Below are 27,090 nucleotides of genomic sequence, written 5' to 3'. Positions count from 1 at the left end.
AGGCTGGCCCTTAGCACTGAGTGACCAGTGGCCCAGCTGGGAATCTGAAATCAAGTCTTAAACTCCAAACTGGTTTACTTCAATACCCAGATCTGCCTGAAGGTATGAATTTGGGCAAGTGAGTGATTTCTTCTGGGGCTCATTTCTTTATCTGTTTCAGGAAGATAACTGTTGCCCAGTATTCCTGAAGGTGCCTGTAGAAATGGAGAAGCTGCTTGTGGAAAAAAAACTCTAGACCGGGAGCCAGGCCTGGCTCTTCCTCTCTCTGGGCCTCAGCAACTTGTCTGTACCTGGGTACCGGCTGAGAGCCAGCAGGTGAGGTAAGTATATGTTTTAGCGGAAAGGCGGGTGAGCCAGAGCTGGGCCCTGCCATTCCCAGGATCATGGGTTAGACAGGATAAACAGCAAAGCAAAACAAACAAAACACCCAACTCACCAGCCATCTAGAAGTATTTGTCAAGTGCTTTACCTGAGCTCTGTATACACTGCAGGTAGTTCTCACAACTCTGTGAGGAGGTACGATTTATTAGCCCATTTTAAAGATGAAGAAACTGAGGCTTGGAGAGCTGCAGTGACTTGCACAGCGGTATCCAGTGAATAAATGGTGGGCAGTAGGAACCCGGATGGGAGGAATAGAATTCAGAATGGAGAGTAGGAGTGGGAGCCAGGAGGGAGTCCCTGACTTGAGCCACCGCCACTTTCCTGGAGCCCTGGCAGCCCTCTGGGAGGGTGGAGAGGAAGCCCCACAAGGCCAGGCCTGGCCAGGCCATCTTGAGTCCATGCCTGGAGGTGTGTTGAGGTGGGACAGGTTAAAGCTGCCTCAGCCACAGAGCCCTAGATGAACCTTGTCTGAACTTTCTTCTGCTTCTGCTGAGCCCTGGGTGTTGGGGGAAGAGACTAAGGGGGAGTAGACCCCCTCCCCCCACCAGCAGGGCCATTAGCTACAGAACAAGGAAAGTTCCATCCTGGGTAAGGAGGCTGGGGGCCTGATTTCCCACGTCCCAGCCCTGGGTGGAGAGTCTCCTTCTAGGGCTAGATGTAGGAGGCAGGGATTTAGTATCAAGAAACCTCTTCTTACCAGAGGCTGGAACTTGTCAGGACGACCTGAGCGTTGTCCTAACTTGGCAGCTCTGGGGCCGTGCTCACATGCTGCTTTGTCTTGCATGTACTTAATGCGTGCTGAGCCCTACGTGGAGGTTTGTAATCAGTGGTCTCATCCAATCCACACAAGGGCCCAGGGGGAGAGAGATTATCACTCCCATTGCTCTGATGGAGAGACTGAGGTACAGAGACGTGAAGGGACTTACTCAGATGACCTAACTCCCAGCCCAAGGTTCTCTCTTTTACTAGTTACTGCCCCAAAACACAACTCCCATCTCGTATAATCCCTGAATTAGGGAGCAAATATCCGTGGGCAGGAACCTTTGGTTTGACTTTGTTTTTGCTGGAGAGAGATTTTGGTTGGACCTGCCGACCATTATTTTCCCCATCTTTTAAATCAGTATTAATACCAGGAGTAGCACTAATAAACTCTGCTTTCTGGATGCTGTATGGCTCAGGGGTTAGCGCAGGCCCAGGGCCCGGAGCACAGGGGGGCCCTACAAAGGTTGGTTGGTATTTCAGGGTGGTTAAGGGAAGGAGCAGGCAGACCCGTAAATCCTCAGCTACCCCACCCCCTTTAGGGCCTGTGTCCCTTGCCTCTCCCTGAGAGGTTCCTTTGCAGGGCTTGGGCCCCCTGTGAGTGTGTGGTGTGCGCGCTTGCATTCATGCATGAGTATGCTGCTTCTGCCCTCAGACCAGGGCCCCCAGGGGCCCCCAAGGCCATGTCTCTCCTTTAGATTGGGGCTTACTCTGTTCATGGTGCCTGATCGCTTAATGAGCTTGGCATCAGGGTATGAATAATTGCACCATAAATTATGTAAATCTAATCATAACAGCACTGAGCTGGGCAACTTGCATTCTCTCAGCTCTCGGGGTGCCCTGCTCCTGGGATAAAACTTTCGTGGGAACTGCACCACCCAGCTCCCTCCTACTTTTCTGAAATTATAACTATGATGCGTACCTTGGCCTCAGCAATTACAGTAGCACAAAGGGCTCCCTGCCCCTATCCCATCGGAATCTCACAGCTCTAATGGGAGAACATTGATGGAGCGCGTACAGTTTGTCAGGCAGAGTTCTAATCATTTTACATATGTTAACTCATTTAATCCCCCTCATAACCCAATGAGATAAGCATTATTGGATTTCACAGATGAGGAAGCTGAGTCTCAGAGGGGTTTAATAACTTGCCTGAGGTCACACAGCTGCTAAAGTGAGAAGTCAGGAAATTTGGTAGGATGGGAAACTAAGGCACAGAAGGGAGAGAAAGACTTGTCCAAGCTCTTGTAGTCATTGGGGGTTCAGCCAGGTCTCCTGGGACCTCTTCAGCCATCTTTGGGATCTGCAAGGCCCGAGTGTCACCCCAATGTGTGCCTGTGTGGCTGACTGCGTGTGTGTTGGAGGTGTGGACCGGGGCCTCGTTCTGGGAAAGTCAGGGGACGCAGCCAAAGCAAAGAGCTATTTTAAGGCCTCCCCTGCTCGCCCTGCTCCCCGCACAGCCCCTCTGCTGAGCCGGGCTGCAGTGGCCCGGAGCCTGGGCCAAGCATGGAGAGTTTTGTTCCGAGAACAGAGGGAAGTCTTGGGTCCAGAACATTCACACTCAATGAATTACTTCAATGCTAGATTATACTTGCAGGCTTGGAACAAAGTGATAATAGGGCCCAATTAAATTAATTTATATGGACTCTACGCTCTGGGCCCCTCCCTCGGCGGAGGGGCAGGCCTGAGGCACCGCACCTCCTCCCCTGGGCCCAGCCCACGCTGGGAGATCTGGAAGGCAGCGGGCAGATGGCTGTGAGGGCTGCTCCTTCCTTGGTGGGAAGGCAGTGCTGGAGCTGCAGAGGGAGAGGCCAGGATTGTGGTTTTGTTTTTGTTTTCAGTCTGATGTGCAGGTCGGGAGAAAATGACCCTCATTAAACAAAGACTTCAGGAAGCGAATTCCTGGTTAGAGAAGGTAAGGACTGGCAGGTCTGGCTAAGGCCCGATTCCCAAGGTCTAAGGGGGAAACCTTGAAGGGGTCACTTGGAGAAGTCCTCACCCATGGCCAGGCCTCTGTCCTCACTACACCAGGCAAGGGGACATGTGGCTCTCTGTGGTAAGTGGGTGGGTGCAAGAGAGGGCTGGGCACCTGGGTCTCAGTCTGGGCTCTGTAGGCAACTTGCTGTGTGAAGGTCAAGCATATTTGAACCCCTTTGGGCTCAGGATGAAGCCCACCTCCTTAACGGGCTCACAGAGCCCTCCGGATCCAGCCCCTGACCCTCTTCCTTCCACCCCACCAGACACTGTAGATGCCCTGAATCCACCTGTGGTTCTCTGGCTGGTGAGCTTTCCCAACACCCCCTGGGCCTTTGTACTTGTGGTTTCCTGGTCCAGGATGTCTTTTCCCCCCACTTTCCCTAGACAGCACCTGATCCTTTCCCAACACCCTGGATGTGGTGATCTGTCTCTCAGGGAAATGGAAGGCAGGGGCAGATCTGATCACCCCCGTGGCCCCAGGGCCAGGAAAGGCCTGGCACAGAGGTAGCATTGAGGAAGGTTAGATAGTCTTGACTCTCCCCTGCAGCGCTAATGCCATGACTCTTGTCATGGTTCTAGTCCAGGCACCGGGAGATCACTGAGCTGCACGGGCCACATGGGGTGAAGAACCAAGGGCCTCATTCCTGACTCAGCTTAGCCACTGGCCTGAGACAAGTTACTTCCTGCCCCTTTTGGTTTCCCATTCTGCAAAAAGCGGGACTCAGTGTCCTGTATCTGGTGATCGGGGATTGCAGCAGTTTCTGGTGTAGGTCTTACTGCACAGGTAGAGGCCAGTGCGGATGCTTTGCAGCTGAGCGTGGCAGAGGTGGGTCCTCGGGGCTGAGTCCCAGCCCACAGGCAGCATGAGGGATTTCCCAGCACCTGGGCCTACTTCCTGTCTTCTCCTGCGGAGGCAGGGCTCTCTCCACAGATGTTTCTCAAATTGCTCAGTGTGCTTGGTCCCTGGCACCGCTTCTGCCAGGGACACTCCCCTTTGGGGTCCTGGCTGCCACCTGCAGGACTGGGAGCTTTGGCCAGGCCTGCAGGGCTCTGAGCCCCAGAGAGCCCACCAGAGAGCCCGGTGGTAAGGAGTCAACTTCCCCTCTCCCCCAGCCCAACCCTCTGTTTTTTGAATCCAGATAAAAGAGCTTGAATGTCACCTAAGAAATGTGGGAGTCCATGCCAGGCAGGAAATGGCTTGGTCAGATGGGGGCTCAGGCGATAAGCCTGCTTCTCCACATGGGGTCCCTGGGGCCAACCCCACCCCCCCAGGCCCAGCATGGACAAAGCTCTTTATCTCCCTCAGGCTTTCCAACAAGTCATTGACTCTGTAGGGCCATGGGGCCAACCACGGAAAAACTCGCCCTCCCCACCCCACTCCCGTCCGAAAACGCTGGGCCTTTTGGGGGTTGTGAATTTGCGGGGGAAGCTGAGGGTCGGCGCCTGCCGCAGGCAGCCTCTGAACCTCGGCCCCACACTCAGCACCCATGGCGGGGGTCTTTCCTCCAGCCAGCGGGAGCAGGCCCTTGGCCTGGAAAATGAAAGGCATCTGTGGGGAGGCCAGAGCCTGAGTAACTCCCCTGACCCTCGGCTCACCCAGGCCTGGCCAGCTGAGCTGCGGGCTGGGCTGATGTGTGGGGATGCCTGGGGCCAGCTCCGGCCCTCTGCCTCTACAGGCCTCCTCTCCACGTTTCTCTGGTCAGGACAGCCAATGGACGGGGACTCAGAGCCTGGAATCCCACCTTCCCCACTCTGCCTTCTCCGGGCCTCAGGTTCCTTTTCTGTACCAATAGGAGGTTAGATCAGAAAGGTCATCTGTATTATTATTAGGGATCTCGCGTTCCATTGCATTGCACATTCCTTTCTGACTCCCTCCTCTGCCAATGCTGGGGTCTAGAGAGATGCCAGGGGCCTGTTAGTGTATCGAGGGGAGGTGGGGGGCCAGGGAATGGGGCTGAGGGAGCCCAGAACTAGCTGGCTCAGCTGGAGGCAGGAGGCAAGGAAGACTTTTTACAGCGGATGAAGAGTTTTGTTGAGGACTGGAATTATTATTATTTTTTCAATATTATTTTTTAAAATAAATTTATGTATTTATTTATTTTTGGCTGCGTTGGGTCTTCGTTGCTGCGCGTGGGCTTGCTCTAGTTGTGGTGAGCGGGGGCTACTCTTCGTTGTGGAGCACAGGCTTCTCATTGCAGTGGCTTCTCTTGTTGCAGAGCACGGGCTCTAGGTGCACGGGCTTCAGTAGTTGTGGCTTGCGGGCTCTAGAGCGCAAGTTCAATAGTTGTGGCTCACCGGCTTAGTTGCTCTGTGGCATGTGGGATCTTCCCAGACCAGGGCTCGAACGGGTGTGCCCTGCATTGGCGGGTGGATTCTTAACCACTGCGCCACCAGGGAAGTCCCGAGGACTGGACCTATTGGTGCATTTGTGTATTGATTAGATAAACGTGGAGTGCCTACTGTATGTCTTAAAACACACTAGATGATGATGACGATGATGTGTGTGTGTGTGTTAAACAGAGATGAAGAGAGACATAACCCTGAGAACAGAAGTTTTCAAATGCATGTGGAGGGAGGGCAATATCTGGCAGAAGGAACACAAGGCAAAGACAGTGACTCATGAAAGAACATCATGGGTTTGGACAGGGACACAAAGTTCTGTGCGGCTGAATCAGGAAAGAGGTGACTGCTTTCTGGTGTAAATAGCTCTGGAACCAGAGAGACCCAAGATCAGATCCCAGCTCTGCTCTTACTAGCTGTGAGACTTACAGGGTTGTTTGATTTGTCTGAGCCTAGGAGTTTGTAGAGAAAGGGATATAATTCTAACTTCTTGAGGCTGTGGGAATTAAATAAAAGAAGGTAGGTAAAGCATGCCACCCGGGGTCTGGCAGAGGTCAGCGCAGAGGTAACCAGAGGGGGCACCACCAGTAAGCAGAGCTTTCTATCCTCCAGAGTCTTCTTGCCATGGAAACAGCTGCCAGGTGGGGATTAAACTCCGTGTCACAGGAGGTGTGTGCCCTGCATTAGGGTTTATCAGTTTATCATCAGTCAGGGAGGCTACGGGAAGAGAGCTTGAACCGGAAATCTCTGAAGTCGTCTAGTTCTCAGGTCTGTAATGCCACCAAACACGTACGGCCATCTATCCCCCACATCCTCGTAGAGGTGTGGGACTAGTACCTTTGTCCCCTGAGTTTTCTTTTCTCCAGGTTCTAGAACTCTCACCTCCCTGATCACCTCCTCTGGTCACAAAGTTCTACTCCCACACTGGTCATCACTCTCTAGGAATGTTGTCAGTACGGAGTAGATTGAGAAAATCACCTCCTTGGATTTGGCACCATCTCTACTGATATGGCCAAAGAAGTCAGTGGTTATTTGGCAGCCTGCCTTTCACTCAGGTGCAGCAGGGAGACCCACCCACTTTGGCTAGATGCTCTCAGACATCCCAAGATTTGTAGAAGCGCAGAGCATTCCAGGGAAGTGATAAATCCTAGTGGGATGAATGAATGAAGTGTCTGACTTTTGGCTCAGGCCAGCCCTTAGGAGGGAAATCCAGAGAATTAGGGGGTGCAGAAGGATCCCTGCAGCTGGGGGCTGTGTTGCAGGCTTTCCTTGGGAGCTCAAAATGCTTCCTGTCTCGCCATTCATGATCACCCCACCCTGCTGCTTGCTGTCTTCACAATACCCCTCTTTGGGGGATGGGACAGCAGGCTTAAAAGACTTATGGACTCACAGGTTGTCAGCACTGAGGGGCCTCTACAGAGGGTCCAGTTCAACCTCCTCATCATAGAGATGGTGACACCAAGGCCGGATAGAGGGAGGCTGGCAAGGTTTCCTAGAGTCACTCAGTGAGTCCCTGATGCAAGGCGATTCAGGCAGGTGGTGAGGACCACATTGGATGATGTAAGCGCAGGTGGCCCCTGACCTGGGGCTGACAGCTGGCTCACCCTATTTGCGAGGCTTCCAGGTTAACCCCATTCACCACCACCACCCAAGAGCCGTGCGGAAATTCTAAACATCTCTGGGCTCAGTGACTCCGGCAGATTCCCAGACCCCAGGCCTCACTGGAAGGCCCTGGCAGGGAAAGCGTCCATCCTGGGATGTGATCACAATGCTGGTACAGGGACAGGGCCTCCAGCTCAGGTTCTGGTTCTGGCTTTGCTCCCATTCTCTGTGTGACCCTCAGCAGAACCTACTGCTCTCTGGGCCTCAGTTTCCCCATCTTTCAAGTGATGGCGCCAAACTGGACCCAGAGGCCTCCGAGCTCTCACCTGCTGTCTATCTGAATGCTTTCGCAGGGAGGAATCTGCACTCACCTTCTGCATTAACTGCCTTGGCACACGCCAAGCCCCCTATCTAACCCTGGGGTCCCAGGCCTGCCCTCTGGGGAGAAATTGCTGTGATTTAAGGTTCCAGATTTCCTGGACCATTAGTGTCATGATACTTTATATCTGGGCCTCGATTGCTTTTTAATTAAAACGAATCCCTCCCAATCCTTGGTTTTACATGTATCTCTGGGAGCCTGTGGAGGCTCCGCTCTGCCTGATGCTTTGTGTAGCCCTGCTTTTTGCTCTTCTGCTTCCTTCCTTGAATCCCCAGCTCCCCTTGTTTCAGGAAGAGAAGGGCCTGGAATTCTTAATGGACACCTTCTCTGAGTTAGGTGCTGAGGCCCCAAATTGCATACCACAGACCCCAGCACCCCACATTTCAAAGCATCTGTGCAGGACAAGAAAAAGGAATGGCCCCAAACCAATTCTGTGTCTGGCACCTGCTTCCAGCCCAAGTAGGGGCTGGAAGGACAAACTTGGTGTGCAAGGACTGTCGCCTCCTCGTGTAGGTCCTGGAGTTTGCGGGCAGAGGGCTGTGTGTCTGATTCTCGCCTGAAACACCGTTTGAAGCCTTGAGGCTGGAGAGAGAGGACAGGGGACTGCAGGGTCAAGCACGCCCTGCTAGGGTTTGCAGACAAAGAAACAAGATTCCTGTGGGCCCAAGTGGGCGCTCTGGACTGAATCGGGACACGAATCATGTAGCAAGGTCCAGTTGAGGGTCTGCTGCCTGCCAGTGTCATGTGACCCAAACCGAAGGTGTCTGCCTGGGATTGAGGGGAGAGTGGCAGACATCAACTGGAAGAGGGGGCATTACCCATGTCAGTAAATTTTTCTTAGCAAGGGTGGGGGTCATTGAAAAATCCACAATATACCCCAAAGAGAGAAAGCTGGGTTTGGGTCATTGCCGCTGCAAAAGGAGTGAGTCCCCAAGCCAGGTCCCGGCAGCCTTAGGCCAGTCCTACTGTCATCATTTTGTGTCTACCCTCCCACTCCCCCCTCCACACTGTCCCCCGCATCCAGACCTAGTTCTGAAGGCAGTGGACGACACAGAGTGGAGGGAGGTGAGGAAATAGAAGAAGCCCCCAAGCCCCTTCCCTCTCCCAGCAGCTAAATCTGGAAATGGGCCTGAGTAGGGGGAGGAGGAGTTTTGAATCAGATATGAGAGTGACCTAGTGAGGTCAGACTGGGTGCATCTGTTACCACCTGGGAATGAGACTGTCACTTTATCCCTAACCTAGAGCAGGAAGCCTGGGGTCCACCCTAGATCCCCGTTAGGGCTGGAGAGGGAGAGCCCACAGGGCAGGTTTGAGAGACAGTGGTGAAAAATTAAGTTTTTTTCACTTGCACACCACAGAATTTAGCCTGTTCCACATGCCAGTTATACATCCATTATTTCATTGGCTCTCACAGCCATCCCTGGGGTCAATTTCTCATTCCCTAATACAGATGAGAAAATGGAGGTTCAGAGAAAATCAGTGACTTGCCCAGGGGCCCTTGATTCAGGATTTGAATGGATTCCAGTGTCTGGGCAGAACTTTTTTGGGGGGGGGGGCAGTGCCACACGGCTTGTGGGATCTTAGTTCCCTCACCAGGGATTGAACCGGGACCACGGCAGTGAAAGTGCTGAGTCCTAACCACTGGACCACCAGGGAATTCCCTGGGCAGAACTTTCTAGTCTAGTGGGTTTTGTTTTTTTGACCTTCAAGCTCAACTCCCCAAAACTCTGATTCAGATCAGGAGTGGGGCAAAGGATTCTGCATTTTCATAAGCACCTGGGAGGCTCCGGTGCAGGTAGGTGGTCCAGAGAGCACGTCCTGGGAAACACCACCCTCACCTTGATGACTTTGTGGTGAGAATAACTTTGCAAACGACGGGGCAGCTCCAGAATGCCCAGGCCAGACATCACCCCTCATCCCCATGTTCTCTGTGCCCTCCAGTCTCATGAAGGAACACAATAGCATGAGCTAAGAATGGTCATTCTGGGGCTCTGGAGCCAGACTTCACCAGCTCGAAACCCAGCTCTGCTCCCTCTTAGTTGTGTGACCTTTGGGCAAGTTACTTCTCTCTGTGCCTCAGTGACCTTCTCTGTAATATGGGATAATTTGGGTACTTACCACATAAGGTGGTTGTGAGGATTAATTGCATTGGTTCATGTAACTCAGTGATAGGTCACATGTAATATACAGGGAGTGAGCACTCCATAAATGCTAGTTATTATTATTACTAATATTAGTAATGGTAGTAACATGACCTGTGTGAGTGAAGCATGTTGGGTCCTTCTGGTTGGGGGAACTGGAGGGCAATGATAGGTCTACATGGGCTGGGTGGAGGACAACCCTGAAAGTCAGGTTAGAGAGTTTGATGGGGGGCTACTGGGTATGGGTAGAGGACACTGGAGCCAAGGTTTCTGTTGGAAGATCTTGGCAATCCAGGAAAAAGAAGACCGTCAGTGAGAGTGGGGTAAGTCGCAGAGAGAAGCAACCATGGTGAGGACAGGACGTGCCCATCCGTTGAGTCAGTGGTTGGCGCCATCTTACCTGGAGGGCAAAGCCGGGACCAAATAATAGCCCCAGTTGGGTACCTTGTTTGACTCCCACACACCACGTGAGGTAGAAATAGCTGCCCTGGTCATTATCACTGAAGGGATGAGAAAATTGGGAGCTGGCTTGCTGGTGCCTTAAGGTCACAGGGCTAATGGCAGAAGCAGGATCAAACCCGGGGCTCACCGTAAAGCCTGAGCCTCTCCGGCTCCCTCTCTATTAATAGGTCTCCAAGAGCCACACAGGCTCAGCCTGGGTTTGGGGACAAAGGCCATCCTTCAGCTCACCCAGCACACAGGTGAGCAGTCTTGCAGCACCTTCTCAGTCGGGTCTGGCTGGTTTGAGAGCCACTCCCCAAGTCCGTCAGGCCACAGGGGCCGCGAGGCAGGCGGAAGATTTATCTTGGTGGTCCAGTCCCATCGGCCCCGGAGTCTCGTCCTTTGGTTTTGGGGCCCAGTCGCTCCCCGGTGAGCTCAGGATTCCCTGGGTCAGGCGATCCTGGATGGTCTTGGGGCTTGTAAGCCATCTGAAGTGACTTTATGGGGCTGCTGTGTTCTCAGGGCCCATAAAACACATGGAGTCTGAGGCTGTCAGAATTTCCATGTCTTCCCAGCCCAGGGCCAAAGTGAGAGAAGCAAACAGCTTCAGAAGCGGCACTTGGTGGGGCTACTCCTGCTGGCGCCTAACCCGGGGGCACAGGGGGTGTCCACAGCAGCCAGGCCCAGGGTGGGCGTCTTCCAGGCAACTTGTCAGCCCTCAAAGTCCCCAGAGCATCCCTTTCCTTTTTTTTTTTTTAATAAATTTATTTATTTTATTTTTGGCTGCGTTGGGTCTTTGTTGCTGTTGCTGTGCATGGGCTTTCTCTAGTTGCGGCGAGCGGGGACTACTCTTTGTTGTGGTGCGCGGGCTTCTCATTGTGGCGGCTTCTCTTGTACAGCACGGGCTATAGGCGTGCAGGCTTCAGTAGTTGTGGCACCCGGGCTCAGTAGTTGTGGTTCGCGGGCTCAGTAGCTGTGTCTCGCGGGCTCTAGAGCGCAGGCTCAGTAGTTGTGGCACCCGGGCTCAGTAGTTGTGGCTCACGGGCTCTAGAGCGCAGGCTCAGTAGTTGCGGTGCACGGGCTTACTTGCTCCGTGGCATGTGGGAATCTTCCTGGAACAGGGATCAAACCCGTGTCCCCTGCACTGACAGGCAGATTCTTAACCACTGCGCCACCAAGGAAGTCCCCATCCCTTTCTTAAGAACTTTTTGTGGTTTGTTTTGATTTTGTAAAATAGTTTATAGTCTCATTTCACAGAAGATGAAACTGATGTTCAGAGAGGTGAAGGGACTTGAATAGTGAGATGGCTCTGGGGACGATGAGGATGAGAACGGGCCTATTCTGGGGGCCACTTCCCACCCCACCCCCAACTATAGTGGGAGATTCTTGTGCCTAAGAAATTGTACCCAAAGCTGAGTTGTGTTTTTTTTTTCCCCACTCTATATAAATGGAATAATGTAAACATGTTTTTATGTTGCAAAGTGTGGAGGGAAATAGGAATTGTTTTGGCCTCAGAACAGCCCTGAGAGCCTACAGGGCAGATGAGGGCCCTGAGGGGTCGAGACTTACAGGAAGCCACACAGTGAGCTGGAGGCTGTCTGGCGTGGAGGCCTCAAGCTCTCAGCAGGCTCCCGCCTCTCCCGGACCTTCAGCGGGGTCACCTTTCAGCTGGCTGGATCTCCAGCCTGCCAGCACTTTCGTCCTCCTCGTGGGAACTGGCTCTTGTCCCCAGCAGCAAGGTGGAAAGAATCTCAGAACCAGAGATACCATTTCCTCAGGAGCCAGAACCCTGGCTCTAGCAGTCCTGACCACGGGCCCTTCACAGAGTGACTTTCCCTCTGTCCCCTGATGGGGAGCTCACTCCTCCTGGGGCAGCGCCCTCGTGTGGGACCGCTCTCCTGGGAGAAGGTCCTTGCAGACACTGGTTCAGACATTTACCTCTCTGTGCCACCTATCTATTGGCCTTCACTTTGCCCACTGGGACCCCACTCACTCATTCATTCGTTCATTTATTCAGCAAATACTTTGTTTTTTCAATATTTATGTATTTATTTGGCTGTGCCCGGTCTTAGTTGCCACACGCGGGATCTTCGACCTTCGTTGCGGCATGCGGGATCTTTAGTTGTGGCACGTGGGATCTTTAGTTGTGGCACATGGGATCTAGTTCCCTGGCCAGGGATCGAACCTGGGCCCCCTGCTTTGGGAACATGGAATCTTAGCCACTGGACCACCAGGTAAGTCCTTCAGCAAATAATTATGAGCCTAGTGTGGGTAGCGCCTGTGTCTGCCATCCCCTTTGCCCAGTCGGCCCCTCTGGGATATGAGCACCCCGACTGGGCCCTCTTGAGGCTGCCCCCAGTGTCAACGGTCAGTTCTTTTTCTGCCCCAGCTTCTTGCCCCCTGGCTGCACCTCTGAACAGTTATCAAAGGCCCGGAGGAAGCTGCAGGCGAAGCACAGGCCAGGCCCCTAGGCGGGATGTGAGGGCTGGGGTTGCAGGTGCTGCTCTGCTCCAGCTCCTTGCATCCCTCTGTGGGGCATGTATGTCTCTCTTCTGTATAACGGGTGATCCAAAGCAGATGGTCTTGAGGGGTCATCCTCTCTCCCCGGCCCTCGAAGCTCTGCACAAAGGCCACCTCTAGCCCTCTAATGCCCCCAGTTCAGATTCTTTCAGCTCCTTCTCTGGGAGTGGCTACCTCCTCTTAGCATTGTCTGTGTATGAGGCTAACCTTCCCTGGCAGAGCCCTGCAGGTTTATCTTGTACCTCCAGCCCCAGCACCAGGTTGGGCAGAGGAGGGTTTCGTTAACATGGATGTGCACTGAGAGCTGGGTGGCCCTGGCAGGGCAGCAGCGCACACTTGAGGAGTACATGGTGGGGCTCAAACCCTGACCACAGTACATGCCTTCTCTGTGACCTTGAGCAAATTTTAACCTCCCCGAGCCTTAGTTTCTCCACCTGTAAAATGGGAATAGTACTCAGAGAGAGTGTTAAATAATACAGATATGTCTCGTTATTGTAGGCACTCAATAAATGGCTGGTATTGTATTATTTCACTTTTCCCATTTAGGGCCAGATGTATCTATGTGCCCATAGAATGTAACTATTCAACTCACCTGGCATTGGCTTGGTACCCACTCTGTGTCCATCCTGTCACACTGAGCTCCTAACCATGTACACCAAGCCTCCAGGACTCCATGCAGGCTGCGTGGCCAGTGGCAGACAGGCCTTGGAATGCCCTGTTGTTGGGTGCTGGCAGCCACACGGGCAGGCTTCGGGGGACCAGGCCGCCTGCCAAGCCTGGGCAGGCTTGATTGCCTCCACTCACCCTCCGGGCCTGGCCCAATTAAAAGGTTCTGCCCCACTGGACTTGGAGCCTGTGGGGCTGAGGAACTCGTGGGAGAGGGGAGGCCCCAGCTTGGGACAGGCTCTGCATGCAGAGGCTCCCTCCCTTTCCAGGCCAGTTCAGTTCATTCTCCAGCCCTTTCCTGAGCACCTATTATTCCTGTTTTAGAGACGAGGCTCAGAGAGGGAAAGTGATTTGCCCATAGTTTCTTTTTTTTTAATATTTATTTATTTGGCTGCACCGGGTCTTAGTTGTGGCACGCGGGATCTTTGTTGCCACCTGCGGGATTTTTTTACGGTATGTGGGATCTAGTTCCCTGGCCAGGGATTGAACCCGGAACCCCTGCATTGGGAGCACGGAGTCTTAACCGCTGGACCGCCAGGGAAGTCCCTGCCCGTAGTTTCATAGTTGGCAGGCTGTGGAGGCAAGATTCGAACCTGGGTGTGTGTCAGTCCAGAGCCCGAGAGTGCTCTGACACACACCCTGCATGAGGGGTTGTGACATAGGCCATCCTTTCCTCCCTCCCCTCCTTCTTTCCATAATCATGTAGTGAGAACTTGCCCTGTCTGGGGAGAGTGCTAGGTGGGTACATACGGCCCCTGCTCATCATCCAGTGGGGAAAGCAGACAGGGAGCTGAAAATTATCCCATGAAGGGGGGAGGGAGGGAACGAGAATTGTGAAGAGGACTGGGCTGGGCAAGAGGACATGTGTTTGGAGGATCCTTCATTCAACACACTTTTGTTAAACCTTTAGATGAATTTATTTCTAGCCCACCTCATTTCAAAAGGAGGTGGACTGCAGACATACAGAATTTAACCAGTTTTTAAAGGAACAAGGGACCAAAAGGGAAGAAAAAAATACAAGGATGCAAGGGGTGAGGTCAACTCACAAAATGCCTGCTGGGAGTGTCTCTCTGCTTACCAAGCACGAGCATGGAGCACAGCTCTGTGCTTCCTACAGTGCACAGGAGGGAGGAGCACACCAGTGCTTTTCCATCCTGTTTCTCACATTGCAACACATTTTCCAGATGAACGCTTATGTGACCCGTAACGCTATGACCCAGCCAATGCATCCAACAAAAGGGAAGGTGCTCTGGTTGAAGGAAGGTGAGGGGGTCTTAGAACCCTAACCCCTCAGCCTTCCCTCCACCCTCTTGGCCGCTCCTGGGGCCCCTCTGAGGGTCCCGAGGGCTCAGTTTAACACCACCAAGCTACACTCTTCTCTTTCCATCAGGTGAAAAGTGAAGGAAGCTAGGGGCACCCAGCTGTGGCTGACACTGAGTCCAAGACAGATCCCTCCTGTGAGATCAAGGACCTCATCCTTGCCAGGCTTGTGCTGGGCACTGGGGACCCAAAGGAGTCAGACACGTCTTTGCCTGGGAGCCTCCCTTCTGGTGGGAGAGACAGATGTGTGACAGGGACATTGGCTGGCTGTGCCAGCATTGACATTGCATCTGCCCTGATATCGGCTGCCATGTATCTGTCTATAATTGCAACATGGGTAGGGGCATTGGGTTCAATGGTGGGAGGAGGGGGAAGACCTTGACTGGCCTCCTGGCTAGAGCAAGAGGACCAAGTCAGAAATTTCCAGCACTACTGAGCACTTACTATGTGCTAGGCAGGGCCTGATCAAGTTTTCAGGGACCCGAAACTTATACGATTTGGGGAGCCCTCTTTAAGAAGAAAATACCAAAAAAAAAAAGACAAAACAAAACCAAGTACAAAAGTAAATAATCAGGGCTTCCCTGGTGGTGCAGTGGTTGGGGGTCCGCCTGCTGATGCAGGGGACACGGGTTCGTGCCCCGGTCCAGGAGGATCCCACATGCCGCGGAGCGGCTGGGCCCGTGAGCCATGGCCACCGAGCCTGCGCGTCGGGAGCCTGTGCTCCGCAACAGGGAAGCCACAACAGTGAGAGGCCCGCGTACCACAAAAAAAAAAAAAAAAAGTAAATAATCAGAATGAGAAAAGAAGTCATAATTAATTACAAATATTTTAAAGCGACTGAATACCACAAACATCAACAAATTCAGAAAAGTAATACAACTTTTTTAAAAATTGTCAGAAATACCTTCATAACACTTTTTCCTTGTAATTTTGGACTGCATACTCTTTCTTTGCCTCCTCATAATAACAGTTGGGATACATAAAATAAGCGACTTTAGACACAAAGGAACTTGCTGTTTGTATACTGCTACAGATGGTGCCCTGCAAACACAGAACTTCTAATCCGTTCTACTCCACGTGATTCCCAGCAAGAAAAAAAAGATACATTTATCATTTCTAATTATTCAGGCCACAGTGCCATTACTGACAGGAGAGAGTTTCTATTTTGATAAGGCCCAAATTCTTCGCCTACAGTTTGGCGCAACCGATGCTTGAAAGAATATTCCACAGACTAACATCTGGGTGCATTTGTGTCAAACCTTGTTTCTCTCCCACCATCCACATGCTTCCAGGGCCGGTTGCAGTTCCAACGCTAAATGAGTCTGCACGGTGCGCAGCAGGGTTCTTCATGCTGGAAGCTGTTCCTATGCTAGGACGGCTAACAATAACTATACCCGTAAGTGACTGCAAAGCATATACGTATACGCCACTAATCCCCCAATACAGTAAATATACCCTCAACTCAACTTCCCATTAGCCGGATCCCTAAATGCCTCTGCCACTCAACACTACTCAGCAGGAAAGGAAGACGGAGGGGGATCCAGGAAGAAAAAGTACCATCAACCATTGGTGGCTGAAAACTCTTACTTCTTACAAAATTTTATAAAGATATATGACCATGAGAACACATTTCGAGAGTATCTTCCAGAGAAGAGACAAGTGTAAGCAAAGGGCCCCTAAACGCAGATTTCATTACCTTCCAGGTAAGTCTGCCTCAGTGCAGGCACTGTTCTCATCAGTTTACCTGTCTTGTCTCAGGGAATCTCATAACTACCCTCTGAGGTAGGTTTTTCAATGATGAGGAAACTGAGGCCCAGAGAGGTCATGCAATGGGGGACAGTTCTGAACTCAGAACCACGTGACCCCAAAGCCTGTGCTTATAGCTTTGCTCCCCAGAAGCTGATGGGACTATTGTCAAGAGATGGATGGATAGATGGTTGGATGGATGGATGGATGGGTAGATGGAGGGATGGAGGGTGGGTGGGTAGATGGATGGAGGGATGGACTCCTGACTTATCCTCTGATGCATTGGGTACCCAGGTGCTTTTCCTCCTAGACATAAGTGACCCAAAGGAAAGACTGAGTCTGATGCTTCCTTGTTCCAAAGAGCTCAGCACAGGGCAGGGCACAGAGGAGGAACTTAGAAAAGGGCCAGGCTGGGGACAGAGGGATAAGGAGACTCAAGTTCCTGACCTCAGGAACTCAGCAACTCAGTACGGAAAGAAGCCACAGACTGGGTAGAGGTGGTGTGTCAGAGAGCCATGCCTCCTGGGTACTAGTGCAGGGTTCTGCTGAAAGGCAGCACGCAGGACAGGTCCTTCTTCCCTTAGGCCATAATGCAGCCTGCAGGGGATCCTTGCATGGGACCGGGGGCTGGACAAGTTGACCTCTCAGGTCCCCAAGTCCTGCAAACCCAACCTTGTCTACTCCTCTGCTCCAAGGCCTTGCCAGGCTTCCCTCTGGAGTTTTTCAAGGTGTCTAGGGAATGAGATGTCCACCCAGGTGGTCCATTCCAAGGTTCAAGAGCTGGAACGGACAATGCCAGATAGCTCCAAGCCAAGCTCAGTTCCGCTTGAGACATTTTATGGGCCCAGCCTGGGTAAACACAAGCGCCATTAATGCGCCGGGGGTTCCACCTCTGCTGCTGTCGGTCTCACCTCCCAGAGCCACAGGCGCTGGAGCGTGAGGCCCAAGGGCAGCTTGGAGAAGACATGGCAAGGGCAGAAATGGCTGCCTGGCAAGGACCCTCAGACACTTTCTGGTCTCCAATCACAGATCGGGGACTGAAGTTTTGGGGAGTGGAGGGAATGGGGACCCACTGAGGCAGAACCAGAGCTCAAACCTCAACTCAAGCCACACAGCCCACTGTGTACCCCACGACCCCAGGCCCTGCGCCCACCCAGAGATGGGGACGGTGCTTTCCGAAACATCAGTAGAGACACATGATCTGCCAATAGCTGAGTTCTTATGGGGACAACTGGAAAGAAACTGTGAAATCAGAACCGCCTAGAAAACTCCAGGACTCTGCTCCCTTGGCTCATTTATCACCCGATTCCTCCACTCACTCCACACAGTTTATTTGTTTTTTTGGCCACGCCATGCACCATGTGGGATCTTAGTTCCCCGACCAGGGATCAAACCCAGGTCCCCTGCAGTGGAAGCTCAGAGTCTTAACTACTGGATTGCCAGGGAAGTCCCTCCACACACCTTTCCTGATGCCAGCTCCACTCCAGGCCCTGAGGTGGGGCTGGGGACCGCAAGATGAGTCAGACCTGGCCTTTGTCCAGGATGAGGTCACAGTCTGGAGGGGAGACAGGTGTGGACACAGGCAATGACAATGACAAACCGGGGTGCTCAGTGCTGGGACAAAGGGAAGCTCAGGGGGGCCCTTAACACAACCTGGGGTCAGGGAGTTCCGTGGGAGGATGGGGAGATGAAGCCTGGCCTGAATTTTGAAGATGAGTTCTCAGGCAGCTGAGCTATGGAAGGCCCTTACGACAGAGGAACAGCGTGTGCAAAATGACAGTCCTTAAGAGGGCACAGCGTGGTGGGAGAAGAGGGCCTGGCGCGTGGTAAGCACTCAGTGACTGTCTCTTGAATGAATGTTAAGAAATTTGGTGCTACTATAGTTAAAAGTTCTGTATTGTATATTTGAACGTGGCTAAGAGAGTAGATCTTAAAGGTTCTGATCACGGGCTTCCCTGGTGGCACAGTGGTTGAGAGTCTGCCTGCCGATGCAGGGGACATGGGTTCGTGCCCCGGTCCGGGAAGATCCCACATGCCGCGGAGCACCTGGGCCCGTGGGCCATGGCTGTTGAGCCTGCGCGTCCGGAACCTGTGCTCTGCAACGGGAGAGGCCACAGCAGTGAGAGGCCCGCGTACTGCAAAAAAAAAAAAAAAAAGTTCTGATCACAAGAAAAAGAATTTTGTAACAGTATATGGTGACATGCTAACTACACTTACTGTGCTGATCATTTCACAATATATACAAGCAGTGAATCATTGTGTACACCTGAAACTAATATACTGTCATATGCCAATTATATCTCAATATAAAAAAGGAAAAAAAAATGGATAAAAGCTCTGTCCATTGATATGCTATGAGGAAGAAAAGAAGTTTGGTGGAGCTAGAGCATGGGTGGCCTCGGGCAGCCGAGGGGGTTGGGTGGTGGTGTTGTTTTCACGAAAACTTGTTACTGAAGTATAACATGATACAGGAAAGTGCACAAATCATAGATACAGGGCTCAGCAAATTATCAAAAGTGAACACACCTGAGTAACCACCAAGCAGGTCCAGAAACAGGACAGCGTCCTGTGCCCTGTCCCAGCAGGACCTCTTTCCAGGGTGACCGATATCCTGCCCTCTGTCATTGCAGGTTTATTTTGTCTGTGTTGGGGCTTCTTAGCACAGTGTGTACCCATTTGTGTCCGGCTGCTCTTGTTCAACACAGAACAAGTGGCGGTCACCCAGGATGCTGCACGTAGCCCCAGTGGCTTGTCCCCTCGCGGGGCTGCATGATATTCCATTGTGTGAACAGACCACCGTTTATTTACTGTTTCTACTGCGGGTGGGCATGTGGTAGCGTCAGCCCGGGGCTATTAGGAGTAGTGCTGTGTGAATATTGTAGTCCTTTGTGTGGGATGTATCTCGTGGTGCCAGCACTAGGGCCCGTTATGTGCTTGTCTCCCCAACTCTGCCTTCAGTGACATCACCTTGGTACATAGTTCAAAACGGACCCTGGGGAAATATTTACACCATAGGAATTAGCAAATGCTACAGATTGGGCCTTTTTAAAAAGAGCTGGCTGGTCAACATTTCCCAGCACATCGCTGGGTCCATCCCCAGTGCTGGCTCACAGGAGCCGTAACTCACAATATTCATCTTGAATGGCAGCACTGTTTTCCAAAGTGCTTGTGCCCGTTCCTGCTCCTCCAGCAGCAAGTGAGAGTTACGGGTACTCCCACCTTCACCATCCAGAGGTTTTCAGGAGGCGGAGCCACCAGCCTCACTGTGGGGTGGGAGGGAGAGGCAGGACATTCGGGGAATGGCTGAACTCTGGCTGGGCTTTGGGAAGGTAGGATCACCCTGCCGAGAGAGAGAGAGAGAGAGAGAGAGAGAGAGAGAGAGAGAGAGAGAGAGAGAGAGAGAGAGAGAGAGAGAGAGAACCCCGGGAGAGCGGGGCTGAGGGTGGGTGGTGAGGGTTTTGGACAGGTTGGGTCTGCAGGGCCTGCGGGATGTCCAGGGGCTGTTAGACTTCTCATCAGCCCCCTGGACTCCATGCCGGTGCGGCCACCCTGCCACCGATTCCTCTGCAGATCTCCCCCTCCTTTCTCACCCTCCTCTTCCGCCTCACCTGGCATTGTGGGGACACCTACAGTGAACCCGGGTGCAGTGCCCCTCCTGTCCCAGCCGCTCTGAACCACAATCTACTGAGACAAGTTCCCGCTCCTCTCTGAACCTCAGTTCTCCCTTCTGTCCAATGGGAGGCCTGGGCTGCGGGCCCTCCTGGAGGGAGTGAGAAGCAGACTCCAGGCTCCCACCTCCGGGGGCTCTGGGCAATCTCACCCACTTGGGAAACTCTTCCGTACTTCCTAGAGTGAATTGTTCCCTCAGCCCCGAGTACTTGTCGCCTTGTAGCCTGCTCAGTAACTAAGGACTGTGTAGGTTGTACGGGGTACAAGCCGCCCTGAGAACACCTTGTGGCATCTGCTCACCGCCTCTGCTCCTCCACACAGCCCAGCCCTGTGCCATCGGCACTCAGGGACAAGGTCCTGGGATTTGTCCTGGCCACACAGCCCTGTGAGTGGCCAAGTCAGGATGCAAACACAGATGTGGGGTTACAGGATCTGACTTTTCTCCATACCTCAGTGTTCCCATCCAGACTGACAGAGTCTTAGGGCAGGGCCAGGGCATGCCCACCTGACACCCCAGTGCCCAGCCCAGGCCCTGGCATGGAAAAGATGCTTGGTGAGAGTCTATTGCATAAAAGAACACTCTGCACCTGTCCCAATCCTCTGTGTAGGGCTGGACACTTGGGAGGCCTGGGGTCGAGACTGGGGAGGGGCTGAGTGTGTATGCCTGTGGGGAGGTATATGAGCCGGGATGGGGGATGGGAGGGGGTGATGGGGAGAGGAGAGAAAAGGGCCAGGTCACATCCCTGACCAGCTGGGCAGTGGAGAGGGGCACACAGACTATTCTGAGACCATGGCCCATTTCACCCGGGCAGTTCTCTGCGAAGCCAGGAAGTGGTTTGTATTTTCAGAAGGAAATGAGTGGGTTTTGTTCATGGGGAGCAGACAGCTCTGGGAAATGGCTCCAAGGGAAACAGGCCACGGAGGGAGGCCAGAGCCAGGCAGGTGTCGACCAGGGGGATGACGAATGGGCTGACTGAGCTGACCGTGTCCCTTTCCTGACGCTGTTGAGAGATGACTCCTCCGAGGAGATTCTCTGTCTCAGAGCCTCCAAGAGGTGCATGTGGGCCAAGCAGGAAGGGGAAGGGGGCCCAGGCTCCTTTCACCACCTCAGGGACCCCCACACATCAGGCCAGCAAGGGCAGGATGAGGCCCGCTCACCGGGAGGGGCCGGGAGGACTGGCTGGAGGCCATTTGGAGATGGGTGTGTTCCTTCTGTCACCCCACTCATCCGTCCGCCTTCCCCCATCCAACCACAGTCAACACCAAACCCAACTGAGGTCCCCTGGCTGGGAGTGGGGAACACGGAGACAGAGGCAGGCTCAGGCCCTGCCGTCAAGAGGCCCCAGACCTCATACGGGGAGGAGAGGCTGACTGGCAGACAGCTAATGAATGACACAGGGGTGTCCTGAGGCAGGGGTGGCCAACCCTGCCTGGAGGTCGGCAACAGCTTCAGGGAGAGGGTACCATCTGAGCTGGGTCTTGGTGGGAAAAGGAGATGTCACAGGAGAAGGTGGGGACGTGGCCCTCCCGGCAGTGTGGGTGGAAAGCCTCAGGCCTCAGGGAGAACTAGGGGCAGGAGAGTGGCCGTATGGCCCTGGGCTGGCCTGGGTTCAGTCCCGCCTCTGCCCGAGTCTCTTTGTGAGGCCCACCAGGAGGACCCTGCCCAGTGCAGCCCGTGGAGGCTGAGAGGGGCTCTGGAAACATCCCTGAGCAAGGGCCTAGGAGTGTGAGGCTCAGCTCCCTGCTCTAACTCGCTCTGTGGCCCAAGCTGTACTGCTCTCTGCCCCGGTGGGACATACACCCTGGAGGGAGCCGTCATCTAACCTCACAAAAGCCTGTGGAGGCTGAAGAAGAGGGAGCAGGCAGCGCAAGTTCAAGGCCGGCACAGCTGGAGAGCGGAGCCTGGGGAGAGGCGCCAGAGGCGGGGCGCCATCCTAGGTGGCGTCGGAATCACTGGAGGCTTTTTCTGTGACTGTGCATCTTCGCTGCCACTGCCCAGCTGGGCACGAAGGTGATGCCCCAGCCCTGCCCCAAGGCTTCGCCAGCCTGGATGGGACACTGAGGCTTGGAAAAGAGACTTAAAAAAATTCACCTGGACTCCTGGGTAGAGCAGCCTGCAGGGGCAGAGGGACGAGTGAGGAGGATTTTGCAGGTCCAGGTGAGGGGTGGGGATGAGATTGCCCAGGAGGAGAAGTGCCAGGAGAGTCTAGAAGAGGCTCAGCCCAGAGCCTGAGAAGCTCCCATGAATGCTTCTTATTTCCTCCCTTATTTAAGCTCCCTTATTCCCTCCACAGTGGGACTTGGGCTGGGCCCCTGCCCCTCCTCGGGCCTCCAGTCTCACCCCTTCTGACCCATCTGCTGCCAGCAGCCAATCACATCTGTCCAGCCGCTCCCCAGTGCCTGAGCCTGTCCCATGCCCCCCTTCTCGATCCAGCCTCCACTGCCTCCCCAGACCTCCCCCTTCTCCCAGCCTTTCCACCCTGTGCACCTCAGCCCTCCCTGTGGCTTCAGGCTTTGGGGCATTGCTTGTGTTCTCCCACTGTGAGGCAGGACCCCTCACCCCTTGTCTGCCTGAAGAGTCGTGCTCACCACTCAAAATCGAGCTCAGCACCACCTCCTCTGAGAAGCCTTCTTTGATCATCCCCTTCCCGGACAGAGTTAAGGCTCCTCCTCGGGGCAGCTCCTGGCCTCCCACATGCTCAGATCATTGTGTTTCAGAGGGTGTCACGTACCTGTCTTCCCAACAGACCTCCCAACTCCCCTTCCTTCCCAGCAGGGAGGAACCTGAGGGCAGCTCCAGGAGAGGAGCTCAGCAGGAGAGCTGAATTGTAAAGCAGAGAATGTCTCTGTCAGCCAGGATTCCGGTCAAGGAGGTGTGCTGGAGGGGGTATGTGTCCTGGTGTGTGTGTGTGTGTGCGTGTGTGTGTGTGTGTGTGTGTGGTGTGTACTGTGCTAGGTCCATGGGGCTCAATGAAGAGATGGGTAGGTCGACATGGGAGAGGTCAGGGTGGGATGGGCAGGGCCAGCAAGCCTCTGGGGAGTCAAATGCTGTAGAGGGGAAAAAGATGCTAGGCAGGGGGACAGTGTGGGGAAAGGCACAGGGCAGGACCGCATGGACAGTCCGCGATGGGGAGCAAAGAGTGGCAGGAGGTGACACGGGTGAGGGGTACTTTTGGAAGGCCCCTTAGGGATGGCTGTTCCCCTTTTCGCTCATCAGACCAGGCCCTGAGCTGGGTGGCGTGTCTACATAACTCATCTAAACCACACAGCCACCCGTGAGGTAAGTGCTGGTACCATCCCCATTTGATGAAGGAGAAAACTGAGGCATACAGAGGCCTCACGACCTGCACAGGTCAAAGCCAGGATCAGGGCCCGAGGCATCTGACTGCGAAGCCCTAGCCGAAGCTTGGGACCACCACACCCTGCTGTCTCTGACAGGCTTTATTTCTGTAAATCTCAGGGAAACTGAGTTCCCAAGAGGGCAGTGGCTTCACTGGGGCTGCCCGAGCTCTGGGCCTGGCTTGAGCTCCACCATCCCAGCCAGGCTTCCCTAGCTGCACCCTCCGCAGCACGGGCCCCTCCTCAGCACCCCTGGAAGAACTTCAGAAGCAGCTGAGCTGGTAAAGCCTGAGGAGCGTGGGAGGGGCATGCGGCCCGGCACCTCTGTGAAGAGGACCCCAGTTCCAGTGGCCTCTTTGAAGGAGGCTGAGGGCAGAGGTAGGGGCTATGGAATCCTTGGAACGAGCGTTTTCTCCAGAGCTCCAGACTGGGAGCAGGATCCCAGGTGGAAGGGCCCTGAGGACAATGGGGGCCTGGGTGGGGGGCAGCTTCTGGGACAGACAGGGCAGGGCACGAGCTGGGCAGAGCCCTCAGGGTGCAGGTGGCTCAGATGAAACCACAGACCAGACAGGGAGCAGCCTCCCTTCTTCTGGTCCCAATGGGTGCCAGGCACATGTAGCACCTGCACCCCAGGGGATGCTTGGTGATGACATGGCTCCTTGGGCAGCATACTTAGAACACCCAGAAACGCTCTCACCTACACAGTCTGCACAGGCCCTGGGCAGCCTGTGCGATGGGCCTGATGATGACCATCACACTACTTTACAGACTGAGAAACTAAGGCTCAGAGACGCACGAATTACCCACAGTCACCCAGTACCTTGGGGACACACACCCCTGATTCAGTCACACCCAGGAGTCCCAGACTTCAGGGTGATCCTGGGAGCACAGGGCAAAGGACAAAGACTCAGATGTTGGACTCCCCTGGTGGCGCAGTGGTTAAGAATCCGCCTGCAGATGCAGGGGACACGGGTTCAAGCCCTGGTCCGGAAAGATCCCACATGCCGCGGAGCAACTAAGCCCATGTGCCGCAACTACTGAGCCCACATGCTCCAGGGCTCGTGCTCCACCACGAGAGAAGCCACTGCAATGAGAAGCCCACGCACCACTACGAAGAGTAGCCCCTGCTCGCCACAGTTAGAGAAAGCCCCTGCACAGCAATGAAGACCCAATGCAGCCAAAAATAATTAATTATTTATTAAAATTAACAATTAATTTAATAATGAATGATTAAAACAATTAATTAATTAATTTTTAAAAAGACTCAGATGTTGCCAACACAGTATGACAGAGCTGGAAGCCCAGGAATCCTGGGAACCCAGAGTAGGGAAGGCTCAAGGGAGGCTGCCTGGAAGAAATATCATTGATCCCAGCCTTGAAGCATGGACATGAGTTCCGGGGAGATCAGGGCGGGAGGCGCTGGTGGGCAGGAGGCTCTGGGTGTCAGAGAGGGATGGGACAGGGACTATGTCAGTCTCCAGCTGAGGCAGAAGCCCTCAGCCCAGGGAACCCCAGCCCCACACTGGCCAAGCTTGTCTTGGGGTGGCTGGTGACTGCCCTTGCCCCAGGCTACCCCAGGTGGTCTTCCCTAGACTAAGCCCCGCCCCCCCCCAGGGCTGCATCGGGCTCCAGGCACCAAAGCTACTGAACCCCAGCACCACTCCTGTCTCTGCCCTGCGGTGGGAGACCCCAGGGCCCAGCAAGGCCCCCATCCAGCGGGGCGGGCACCAATTCTGTGACCATCCTAGCACTTCTGTGAAGGCTCTGGAATCTCTCCCACGCCCGCCATACTCCCCAGGCCCACTGCCCCTGGTCTCTCCCTCATTTCCTGGCTCCGTGCTGTGGGCTCCACACTGTGGACACGGGGCTCCTTCCTAGAACAAATGTGTCCTGTGCAGCGGCCTCCCCGACACCAGGTCTCAGCCCAGCATGCAAGGTCCTCTCAGTCTACTCCAAATGCCCACTCTAGCCCCTTCTTCTCCCACTTCTGTGCCCAGCCCATCTCGGTCCCTGAACCGTACCAGGGACATGCTGGGGCCCAAGTGGGCCAGGTCTCCTCCGGCTCTGAGCACTTCCCGTGCTGTTCTCTCTGCCTGGAGTTGGTCCTTCAGCAAACATCTCCCAGTACCTCCTCCGTGCCAGGCACCTGCCAGAGACCTGCCCTTGAGGAGCACTTTTTGTTGCATGGGGGTGAGGTTTGCACACTCTGGAGGGGGTGAGGCAGGTGCAGGGAGACAGGGACTCTGGGGGACGATGTGGCAAAGTCCAGATGAGGGGCATTAAGGAACAGGCCACAGACGTGGGGCTGGAGTGATCTGCAGAGGCCTGAACGGGCGGCCCTAACTCGCCACCTCAGCCTATTCCCAGCGCAGGGCCCTGCAAACATCAACCTCAGCCTCTGTCAGGATCACCCATCTTGGAGAAGTAGTCAGAAAGAAATCCTTCATCTACAGGTGGGAACCCTAATGTCCAGAGAGGGCCGAGGACCTCCAAGGTCCCTCCAGAGACGGGTCTATCCTAGTCCAGCCCAGCTCAGCCCAGCCCCCTCTCACGCACTGGTGCCCATCCTGGGGGTGGGAGGCTGGAGGCACAATTAGCTGAGACCAGCCCTGGGCTGGGGCTTTCCCCATGGATAGCCACCTACGGAACAGGCAGCCTCAAGGGAAAGTGGCCCTCACCAGCACACCCCACTCCCGCCATGCCACGCGGTCCCACCCTGCTCTCTCCCAGCTGCGATCTCTGGCGGCAGGAAGGAGCAGGCCGTGTTATTATTTTCCTGGCTCACCTGACTGTTCTGACGGCCCCTATAATCACACGGTGGTGCCCCTGCCATCTGGTCAGGGAGCCAGGGGACCCCTTATCTGAGCAGAGCATACCTCTGCCCCCCATCTGAGCCCTGCCCAGACTCAAGAGTGCCCTGAGGTTACGTATCAACAACAATGACAGTAAGAAAACAGAGAGGGCGCTCCCCATCCCCCTAGGGGCATTCACATACATTGTCTCTCTGGACACTTCTGCAGCTCAAAGCGTCAGCGGGCAGAAACTCAGGCTCTGAGAGGGGGCAGGGCTTGCCAAGGCCATCTCACCGGTCCCAGGGTCCGAGACCCACGCCTGGCACCCTTTCCTCTACACCCAACCCAGACGCTGAGCAGGGGAGGTTCCATGCAGGGGCCTCGGTCCCACTGCTGAAGACCTGGCTGGCCCTCCTCCCTGCCTCTCCTTCCCTGGGCGCGGCTGGAAGCTAGCTGCGGGCAGGAGGCCAGGTCCTCCCCGTCCCCGGACGCGCAGCAAGCTGTGGGAGCTCCTCTCTGAGTCTTGGACTCTTGGCTGCTCTGCAGACCCCTCCCCAGCCATGACCTCCCACACCCAGGCCCTCATCTCTCCACAGGGACGCGAGGCCGCCCAGTCTCTCCCCGTCGAGAGTGGGAGAGCGGCGGGGGCGGGGGGGGAGTGGACAGAGTCTCTGCCCACAGGACCCGTGGGAAACCCAGGACACCACTTCTGAATTGTTCTACGGTGGTAGGTGGTTCTGGGGCAGACGAGTGACCCAGGCGGCCAGCTGCAGGGGGCGAACTGCTACAGGATGGACAGGGTCCTGCATCATGACCCGCAGGCCCCAGAGTCCCTTGTCACAGGCTGGCTTTGCACCGCGGCAAGTCCCACCAGCTCCCAGTCTCGGGATCCTTGTCTTTAAAGGGATGGTAATAGCAGCGCCTACTTGATGGCCTTGCCTTGAGGATCCAGTGTGAGGGCTTGTCAAGCACTTAACGAGCGGTGGCGCTTACTAGATGTAGCCACTAATATTATGAATAT

At 54.5% G+C, this 27,090-nt stretch overlaps 2 protein-coding genes across 2 annotated transcripts in view; both read left to right on the top strand.

Moving 5' to 3' along the window:
* The window catches only part of THAP12 (THAP domain containing 12), a 71,702-nt gene extending 55,817 nt beyond the window's left edge, over positions 1 to 15,885 (top strand). Inside the window, exons 9-10 of the mRNA XM_060160063.1 lie at positions 161 to 320; positions 15,816 to 15,885. The gene's annotated coding sequence lies outside the window, so the exon portion shown is untranslated. The remainder of the gene's footprint in view (positions 1 to 160; positions 321 to 15,815) is intronic.
* Positions 1 to 27,090, top strand: part of LRRC32 (leucine rich repeat containing 32) — a 353,559-nt gene that overhangs the window by 285,701 nt on the left and 40,768 nt on the right. The window lies entirely within an intron of this gene.

This window comes from Lagenorhynchus albirostris, chromosome 9 (genome assembly GCF_949774975.1).
Source record: "Lagenorhynchus albirostris chromosome 9, mLagAlb1.1, whole genome shotgun sequence".
NCBI lineage: Eukaryota > Metazoa > Chordata > Mammalia > Artiodactyla > Delphinidae > Lagenorhynchus > Lagenorhynchus albirostris.
This window is presented reverse-complemented; position numbering and strand designations above follow the sequence as displayed.